Source organism: Orycteropus afer, unplaced genomic scaffold (assembly GCF_000298275.1).
Source record: "Orycteropus afer afer isolate SDZICR_OR568_19922 unplaced genomic scaffold, OryAfe1.0 scaffold00418, whole genome shotgun sequence".
Classification (NCBI taxonomy): Eukaryota; Metazoa; Chordata; class Mammalia; order Tubulidentata; family Orycteropodidae; genus Orycteropus; species Orycteropus afer.
The window spans coordinates 499,523-508,926 of NW_006922005.1; positions in this window are offsets into that span (position 1 = coordinate 499,523).

Sequence of the window (9,404 nt, forward strand, 5' to 3'; positions counted from 1 at the left end):
ATAATGCTATATTCAGACATAATGCAGTGGTTAAAGAGCTCAGTTGCTAAACAAAGAGTTGCTGTTTCCAACTCAAGCCGTTTCATGGAAGAAAGATATGGCAGTTTGCTTCTGTAAAGATGTACAGCATTGGAAACCCTGTAGGGCAGTTCTGCTTTGCCCCTGGAGTTGGTATGAGCAGGAATCAACTTGTCAGTCTTGGGGTTTTGGGTTTTTTTTTATAGACATAAAAATAGATTAGATATGTAAGTATAGATAACCAGGGACTCTATGACTCTGATCAAATCTTTACAAGCAGAAATTTAGTTGCATATCTTTGTCTGTTCTACTGGTTGACATCACTATGAAGAAAGTATGAACTGAGAAAAGAGAAAAAATTCACATACTGGCAAAACTCTTCTCCTTGCCATGGTTAGTACCAGAAATTTTGATTTTATTCCTCGAAGAATAGAAGGAGAACATTATTAATACATTAATTAATCTTTGTTAAGTGTAACATTCTGACCTTATATTCTTTTTTGTTTTACATTTGATTTGTTGAACACAATCAAAGGATGAAAGTTTTAAAGATATCAACACCAATTATTTGATGTTTATTTTATTTGTAAGAGTTTTTCTTATATATATCCTGATACAGCAAATTGCATTTTATAAAATTTTATGATGATTGTATGGACATTAGGAAACGGAAATTTTGTTTAAAATAAAAGTACCTACCTTGTCTCTATTAAAGCTAATAGCCTTCAATTTTCCTTAACTCACTATTATCAAGTTTAGTCACGACTGTAATTTGACAGTCATGGACAAGCAGCTGACTGGGGATGAAGACGAAGGTTTCTATATTAATTTCAAGGAGAGATAGTAAAATATGCATCAAGTTTTTTTCCCCAGAGAAGAAATGGTTGTAGAAATATAATTATGTGCAAAGAACATTTATTTCCTAAATATGAAAACGAGCCACACTGCCAATTATTAATCTATAAAATTTTATTCTGCTCTATTTTATATTCTTAAATTATATTCTTCTATTTCACTTTATTTCTATAATGCTTCATTTCCTCTAAAGGTGATATAAGATTGTTCAGACCTGATTACTCATTTATTCTGAAATAAAATCAAAGTGAATTTCCAAAAATGACTTGCAAAATTAAATATTGTTTGATTTAAAATTAGAAAATGTTTTACTTAGTAATTAATAAGTATCATTGAATGTGGACCATCAGGATTAGTGTTTCTAAAAGTGTTGAAAACACATTCTCTAATTGAATACATTTATTCATTTAGCAGGAGAATTAATATAAGGAAACTATCAAGGAAAGACAAAAAGTGAAATTATAACTCTAAAGATTTCATATATGTAGTTAAAAAAAAACTAAAGGGAAATCCACATTAATCTACCATTAAAAAGGGCTAGCAAAAAGGACTACCCTATTAAAAAATATTCTGCAGTGTAACTCTTCTAAAAATCTTATTCATATTGAATGTTAATTTAGTATTTTCATTACAGTAAACTTCAGCATCCATTAAAGTCTAATGGCATATATTAAAATAATTTCCTAGCTATCTAAAATCAAAGAAGTAGTTCTGCTATCTAAACTATGAATTGGAAAAGAATTTCTGTTTTGCTTACTGAAAGAAAATATGCATGTAGAATGGAAGAGAAAGGATAGCAAATATTTAATATTGAGGAAGTAAAAGTGACTCAATATATGATGACTATTACTGGGGCTTTAATTTTTTAACAATATGTTAAAATGGACTTAAATTGAATCACAATTTAGAACAAATATTGGAAAATACACTTAAAATAACAAAAATATGGCATTTATTACAAATTGTCAGTTCTATGTTTGTCATTTTTCATGGTTTATCACTATTTGTCTTAACAATGGAACTATGAGTGTGGTGGTAATATCTTGCCTATATTCTACAAGAAAAAAATAAGGTTAAGTACTTTTCTCAGGGTAACAGATTTAGAAATTGTTAAGTCTGTATTTGAACCCAGGCAGCCGTATGTTAAAGCTTTTGCTTTCAACTCTATTTTAACGTGCACAAATTTTATACTCACTAAAATAAAGTATTCTTCAAAATTACTAATTATATTTACACACTCAACAATAGAAATACTCTAAAATAATTTTGTCTGAATGTATGTTTTTGGCCAAATAAGTATTTAATAATGAAAGTATCCAGATTCATAGATTTTAGGAGCCAATTTATGTAAACCTTGTAAAATAATCCACTAAAATACTGTATTCACGTTCCCAACTTCTTTTTTTAAATATATTTTGAAAATGAGAAGAAAACTTCAACGAAAGCTAAATACTCTCTAGTTCTTAATACAGTAGTGAGAAAGTAAAAAATGCAGATTACTAAAAAACTAAAAAAGTTATTCTTTGATTACATGGGTGCTAATTTTGAAAAAGGAAGAGGAGATCCACTTCTCAAAGAAGGCCAGTTAAAACCTTATGGATAGCAGTGAAACACTGTCTGATGTATTACTGGGAAACTTTATGAATAGCCTGAAACAATGTTCTATATATTGCTGGAAAATGAGCCTATCAGGTCACAGGACACTCCAAATTTGACTGGGGAAGAACTGACTCCTCAGAGTAGAGATGATCTTGATGATATGGATAGAGTAAAGCTTTTGGAACCTCCATTGGCTGATGTGGTACAACTCAAAATGAGTAGAAACAGATGCAAACATCCACTAATAATTGGAACTTGGAATGTACAAAGCATGAATCTAGGAAAATTGGAAGTTGTTGAAAATGAAATGGAATGCATAAAGATCAATATCCTAGGCATTAATGAGCTTTGCAAGAGCAATGACTTAGTCATTGCAAATACCTTTTTTCAACAACAAATGGTGGCTATACATGTGGACTTCACCAGATGGAATACACAGGTGACTATATCTGTGGCAAGAGGTGATGGAGAAGTTCAATATCTTTGGCCAAAACAAGATGAGGGACTGAATGTGGAACAGACCATCAACTGCTCCTGTGCACATTCAAGTTGAGGTTGAAGACAATTAAAACAAGTTCACAAGAGCCAAAATATGACCTTGATAAAATCCCTCCTGAATTTAGAGACCATTTAAACAATAGACTTGATGGATTGAACACCAATGATTGAAAACCAGAGGAATTGTGGGATGACATCAAGAACATCATCCATGAAGAAAGCAAGAGGTCATTAAAAAGATGACAAAATAAGAAAAGACCAAAGTGGATGTCAGAGGAACTTTGAAACTTGCCCTTGAGCAGAGAGTAGCTAAAGCAAATGGAAGAAATGACTAGATAAAAGAGCTGAATAGAATATTTGAAATGGCAGTTTGAGCAGAAAAGCTAATTACTATAATGAAATGTGCAAAGACCTGGAATTAGAAAAGCAAAAGGGAAGAACATGCTTGGCATTTCTTTGGCTGAAAGAACTGAAGAAAAAAATTAAGTCTCAAGTTGCAATATTGAAAGATTCTATGGACAAAATATTGAACGTTGCAGGAAGCATCAAAAGAAGATGGAAGGAATACAGAGTCACTGTACCAAAAAGAACTGGTTGATGTCCATCCATTTCAGGAGGTGACATATGATCAAGAACCAATGGTATTGAAGGAAGAACTTGGAGCTGTACTGTAGGAATTGGCAAAAAACAAGGTTCCAGGACTTGACAGAAAACCCATTGAGATGTTTTGACAAACAGAGCCCCACTGCAGGCACTCAGTCGGTTATGCTAAAAGATTTGGAAGACAGCTACCTGACCAACTGACTGGAAGAGATCCATTTTTGTATCCATTCCAAAGAAAGGTGATCCCACACAATGTGGAAATTACTGAACAGTTATCAATAATATCACATGCAAGTAAAATCTTAATGAAGATAGTTGAAAAATGGTTGTTGCAATATACTGATAGAAAGCTTCCAGAAATGCAAGCTAGATTCAGAAGAGGACGTTGAATGAGGGATATCATTGTTGATGTCATATGGATCTTAGCTGAAAGGAAAGAATACCAAAAAGAGATTTACTTTTGTTTTATTGACTAAGCAAAAGCATTCAATTGTGTGGATCATAACAAATTATGGATAACATTGAGAAGAATGGGAATTCCAGAACCTTAATTATACTCATGAGGAACCAGCAAATAAATCAGGGCAGTGTTGTTTGAACAAAACAAGTGGATACTGTTTGGTTTAAAATCAAGAAGAGAATGTGTCAGGGACATATGTTTTCACCATACTTTTTCAATTTGTATGCTGAGCAAATAATCCAAGAAGGTGGATTATATGAAGAAGAATGTGCTTCAGGATCAGAGGAAGACTCATTAACAACCCGTGATATGCAGATGACACAACTTTCCTTGCTGAAAGTGAGGATGACTTGAAGAACTTACTGATGAAGATTAAATACTAGAGTCTGCAGTATTGATTACACTTCAATATATATATAAAGAAAAAAAAAATCCTCACAACTCATCCAATAATCAGCTTCACCAGAAGTCATCACATGGAAGTAAAATCTTACTGAAGATAATTGAAAAATTGTTGTAACAGTATACTGAGAGAGAGCTGGAGAAAAGATTAAAGTTGGCAAAGATTAAAGTTGTCACATTACTTGGTTTTGCAATCAACACCAATGGAAGCAGCAGTCTAGACATCAGACAAGGTATTGCATTGGGAAAATCTGCTGCAAAAGACCTCTTTCAAGTGATGAAGAGTAAAGATGTCTCCTTGAAGATTAAGGTGCCCCTAACCCAAGTCGTGGCATTTTCAGTCACCTCTTATACTTGTGAGAGCTGGACAATGAATAAGGAACACTGAAGTAGAGCTGATGCTTATGAGTTGTGGTGTTGGAGAAGAATGCTAAGAGTACCGTGGTCTCCTAAAAAGGATGAACAAATCTGTCCTGTGAGCAGTGCCGCCAGAATGCTCCTTGGAAGTGAGAATTGCCAGACTTGGTCTCATCTACTTTGGTCAAGTTGCCAGAGGGAACCATTCCCTGGAGAAGGATATCATGGTAAACTGGAGGGTCAACGAAGAAGGGAAAGGCCCTCAATGAGATGGATAGACACAGTGACAGCAACGATAGGCTCAGGTACAGCAAGGATCGTGATGCTGGCACAGGAGCAGGCAGTGTTTCATTCTGCTGTGCATAGGATTGGTATGAGTCAGAGACAACTGGATGATACCTAACAACAACAACAAATTAAGGTCTTGGCTACTAACCAAAATGTTGGCAGTTTGAATCTACCCAAAGATACCTAGGAAGAAAACTCCCATAATCTACTTACAAAAGATCACAGCCATTGAAAACCATTCTACTCTGATGCAAAATTTGTTGCCCTGAGTCACAATTGACTCAATTCTGTGAAACCAGCTTGGCTTTTTATAAAACTAAATTATTTATGATGAAAAGCCTGACCATGTATTTCTGCAAATGAGCAATGCAAACCCTGCGGGTCACATCGGTCTGATCTCATTGTCCATGGAGGTCACCACAAGTTGGGGGCTGACTTTATGGCAGCTAACGATAACATATTATTAAAGATTCTTCATTGCTTGTATTGCTTGGTGATATACGTTTTATTCATCAAAATAAATAAACTAAAAGTACTATTGTATAAAAATCAATATCAACCAGATATAAATAATATAATTAAATACATCATATAGATCTTATTTCAATAGTTTGGAAGATAGCCATGAATTTTATATATTTAATTGTTAATGATTTGAAAATTTTCAAAGAGCTCTTCAAATCACTCTGATTGATATTAACAATAGAACAAGATTTTGTTTTCTTTCAAGTAAACTTAGGTGATTTTGTTCCAGTTTCCTATTTGTGTAGTCAAGTGTTAGAATTGTGATTGTCTTCACGTAATGTGTACAATAAAATATTTATTTTGCTTTTGCTATTGATTTATTTTGATTTTGCCTGCTCGTAATCCATCTCATTCCTCAAATGAGAACATTTCTTCTTGTCTTTGACAAACTGCTCCACCCACTATCATTCCATATTGTTCCAAAGAAGATTGCAGCCTACACCTATGTCCACAAAGGCTGAGCATATGACACAGGCTTTGGTCACAACATGCTTTAATCAAAGATGAAGATTTGACTCAAATCAAATCAGTTCAATAACAGTTAATCTTAGATTTTTTTTACTAATTTTTTTTTTAATTAATGATTTTCTTTCTGCTGGGAATCCTATATTATGGATGGTCATGGTAGCCAATACATGAAGAAAGTCAGTGTAAGAATCAAGCCAATACACCATAAAGAGGAATACTGCATCCTCCAAATATTGCCTGAGAACATGGACAGCTACACCTGAAGCCAGTTTTGCCACTCAAATTTTCACTTGTATAAGCAAATAAATTTACCTCAAGTTTTTTCTTACCCTAGTATGGGATAGTTTCTTGTCACTTGAAGTTAAAAAAAATTCCTAACTATGAAAGACATTACTATATGGTTAATGAATTCAGTATTTAAGGCTTGTGGTCATATTACCCATTCTTTATTTCTTTATTTTCCAGAGAATTTCAATGTGCATTTGAATGATTTTATAGGAATTATATTGTATGATATATTTTGCTTTAGCATTGTTTACCCGAGATGGTTCTCTTTATTTGGAAATTGTCATGAAGATTTTGGTGAAAATATTGGAAAAGAGTTTATTTCTATGATCTGGCAATTAAGTAAAAAATAAAACAAGCAATTATAGAACTTGCATATTGTAAAGTAAATATAGAATAAACAAATAAATAAGCAGTCTGATGAAAAAAAAATAATATATGGAAATGTTCTAGAATGGCTGAGATGGCACTATATGTCAGAAAGTCACAGAGGTGATAGACCTGAAGGAGGAGATGGTCACCAAGATATGCTGGAATGAATGGAGTTGTCCAGGTCACAGGAAAAGCTAGTGCAGGAAATACAGGCAGAAGGTATAGAAGAGGAAGGATTGATCTGCCTGAAAATTAAAGAATAAAATTATGTTGTAAGGTGGCCAACTTTAAGAGTTTGGGGTTTTATTCTTCAAGCTATTTGGGAAGTCACTTTAGTGCTTTATGAGGCTGAATGACATGATCTAAATCTTATAAAGATTTTTCTTTAGGGAGAATGGATTATAGGAATGTCAAGAAGAGAAAGAGAAATAAGGAGACATGGTAGGAGGCTATCAATGACAGCTTTCTTTTCTCCAGTCTTTCTCTCCTTTATTTTCTTTATTTCTATCTTCTTTGAGGCAATATTCAATATTATAAAGCACAGGAAAATAGATGGTCAAATTATAGCACAAGCTTCTGAGGACAAGGATCTAATATGTTTTATTATTATTATTATTTCTCTATGGCTATTGTCTAGCAAAGGAAATCTGGTTGCATAGTGGTTATAGCATTCAACTGCTATACAAAAGGGTAGTCATTACAATATACCAGCCACTCTCTGGGAAAAAGATGAAGCAGTATGCTTCTGTAAAGATGTACAGACTTGGAAACCATATGGACAGCTCTACTCAGTCCTATAGGGTCACTATAGGTCAGAATTGACTTGATGGCAGTGTTTTTGTTTGTTTGTTTGTTTTTTTTGTTTTGTTCATTTACTAACATGTTGTTGTTGTTGTTATGTGCCATCAAGTAGGACCTGACTCATAGAGACCCCTCCTTGGGTTTCCAAGGCAGTTTCACTATGAAAGTAGATTGCCCCATCTTCATTCCGAGGAGTGGCTGGTGGGTTTGAACCGCCAGCCTTCTGGTTAGCAGTCAAGTGCCTTAGGCATTATGCTACCAGAGCTCCCTTAGTACCTGACATATAGCACAAGTTGAATAATTAACCGTAACAGTGACATCAATTTGAAACATGAATGCATTATGTATGAGTTACCTGAAAGATATTATCTTCTAAGATTTTATAGTTTATCATATTTTCTCCAGATGTTGCTCATAAGAAATAAAATAGAAAAAAATGTAAAAATGAGGAGTTGACCTTGATCATAATAGTGTTTTGTTTGTTTGTTGTTTTTGTTGTTTAGCTTCATTCCCTAATTACTGAAAATAACTATCTGCTAAGCCCAAGTTTTGGCAGTCAGCGGCAGGGATCCAGGTGAGGAAAGGAACTCAGGCACAACCAAAGCTGCAGTGCAGGAGAGCTGGAAAAAAAAGGGATTAAAAACCAGGAACCCTGACAAAGAAGCAGTCAGCAGCAGGGAACAAGATGAGGAGAGGGAAATCAAGCATGCCCAAAGCAGCAGGGCAGGAGTGCGGGACAAAGGGGATTAAAAGGCCTAGGAGTCTGGACAGAGGAGGAGTCAGCCTCAGGTACCCAGGTAAGGTTAATAGGAGAGGGTTCCAACAGGAAGACAAGCTTGTCTGTTGGTTTGTCCTACCGTGGTGACGTGTTGATGTGAGTTTTGAGACTGAGCCACTGCTGTTTCAAATCCAAAGGGATGCACATGGTGCATGGGTATCGGCCCAGCTTACAGACTGAGACAGACTAGAAAGAAGGAGGAGGCTGTCTACTTCTCAAAGAATTGGCCAGGAAAAACCTTATGAATAGCAAAGAAACATTGTTTGATACATTACCGCACAACTTTATGAATAGTCTGGTTAGGTTAGAAGGCTCTCAAAATAGGACTGGGAAAGAGCTGCATCATCTGAGTTAACCCAGCCTTACTCATATGGATAAAGTAAAGCTTTCGATACCTCCATTTGCTGATGTGACACCACTCAAATTGAAGAGAAACAGCTGCAGACATCCATTAGTCATCGGAACATGGAATGTATGAAGTATGAATCTAGGAAAATTGGAAGTTGTCAAAAATGAAATGGAACGCATAAAGATTTATATCCTTGGCATTATGAGCTGAAATGGACTGTTTTGGCCATTTTGAATCAGACAACCATGTGATCTACTATGGCGGGAGTGACAGTTTGAAGAGGAATGGGGTGGAATTCATCATCAAAAAGGATGTTTCAAGATCTGTCCTGATGTACAATGCTGTCAGTGATAAGATAATATCCATACGCCTACAAGGAAGATCTGTTCATACAATTATTATTCAAATTTTTGCACCAATCACCAAAGCCAAAGATGAGGAAACTGAAGATTTTTATCAACTTCTGCAGTCTGAAATTGACCGAACATACAACCAGAATGTGGTAATTATCACTGCTGACTGGAATGCAAAAGTTGGAAACAAAGAAGAATCACCAGTAGTTGGAAAATTTGGCCTTGGCAACAGAATAGTGCTGGAAGTCGCATGGTAGAATTTTGCGAGACCAAAGACTTGTTCATTGCAAAAACCTTTTTTCAACAACACAAATGGCAGCTCTATACATGAATTTCACCAGATGGAACACAAAGGAATCAGATTGGCTACATCTGTGGCAGGAGGCAGTAGAA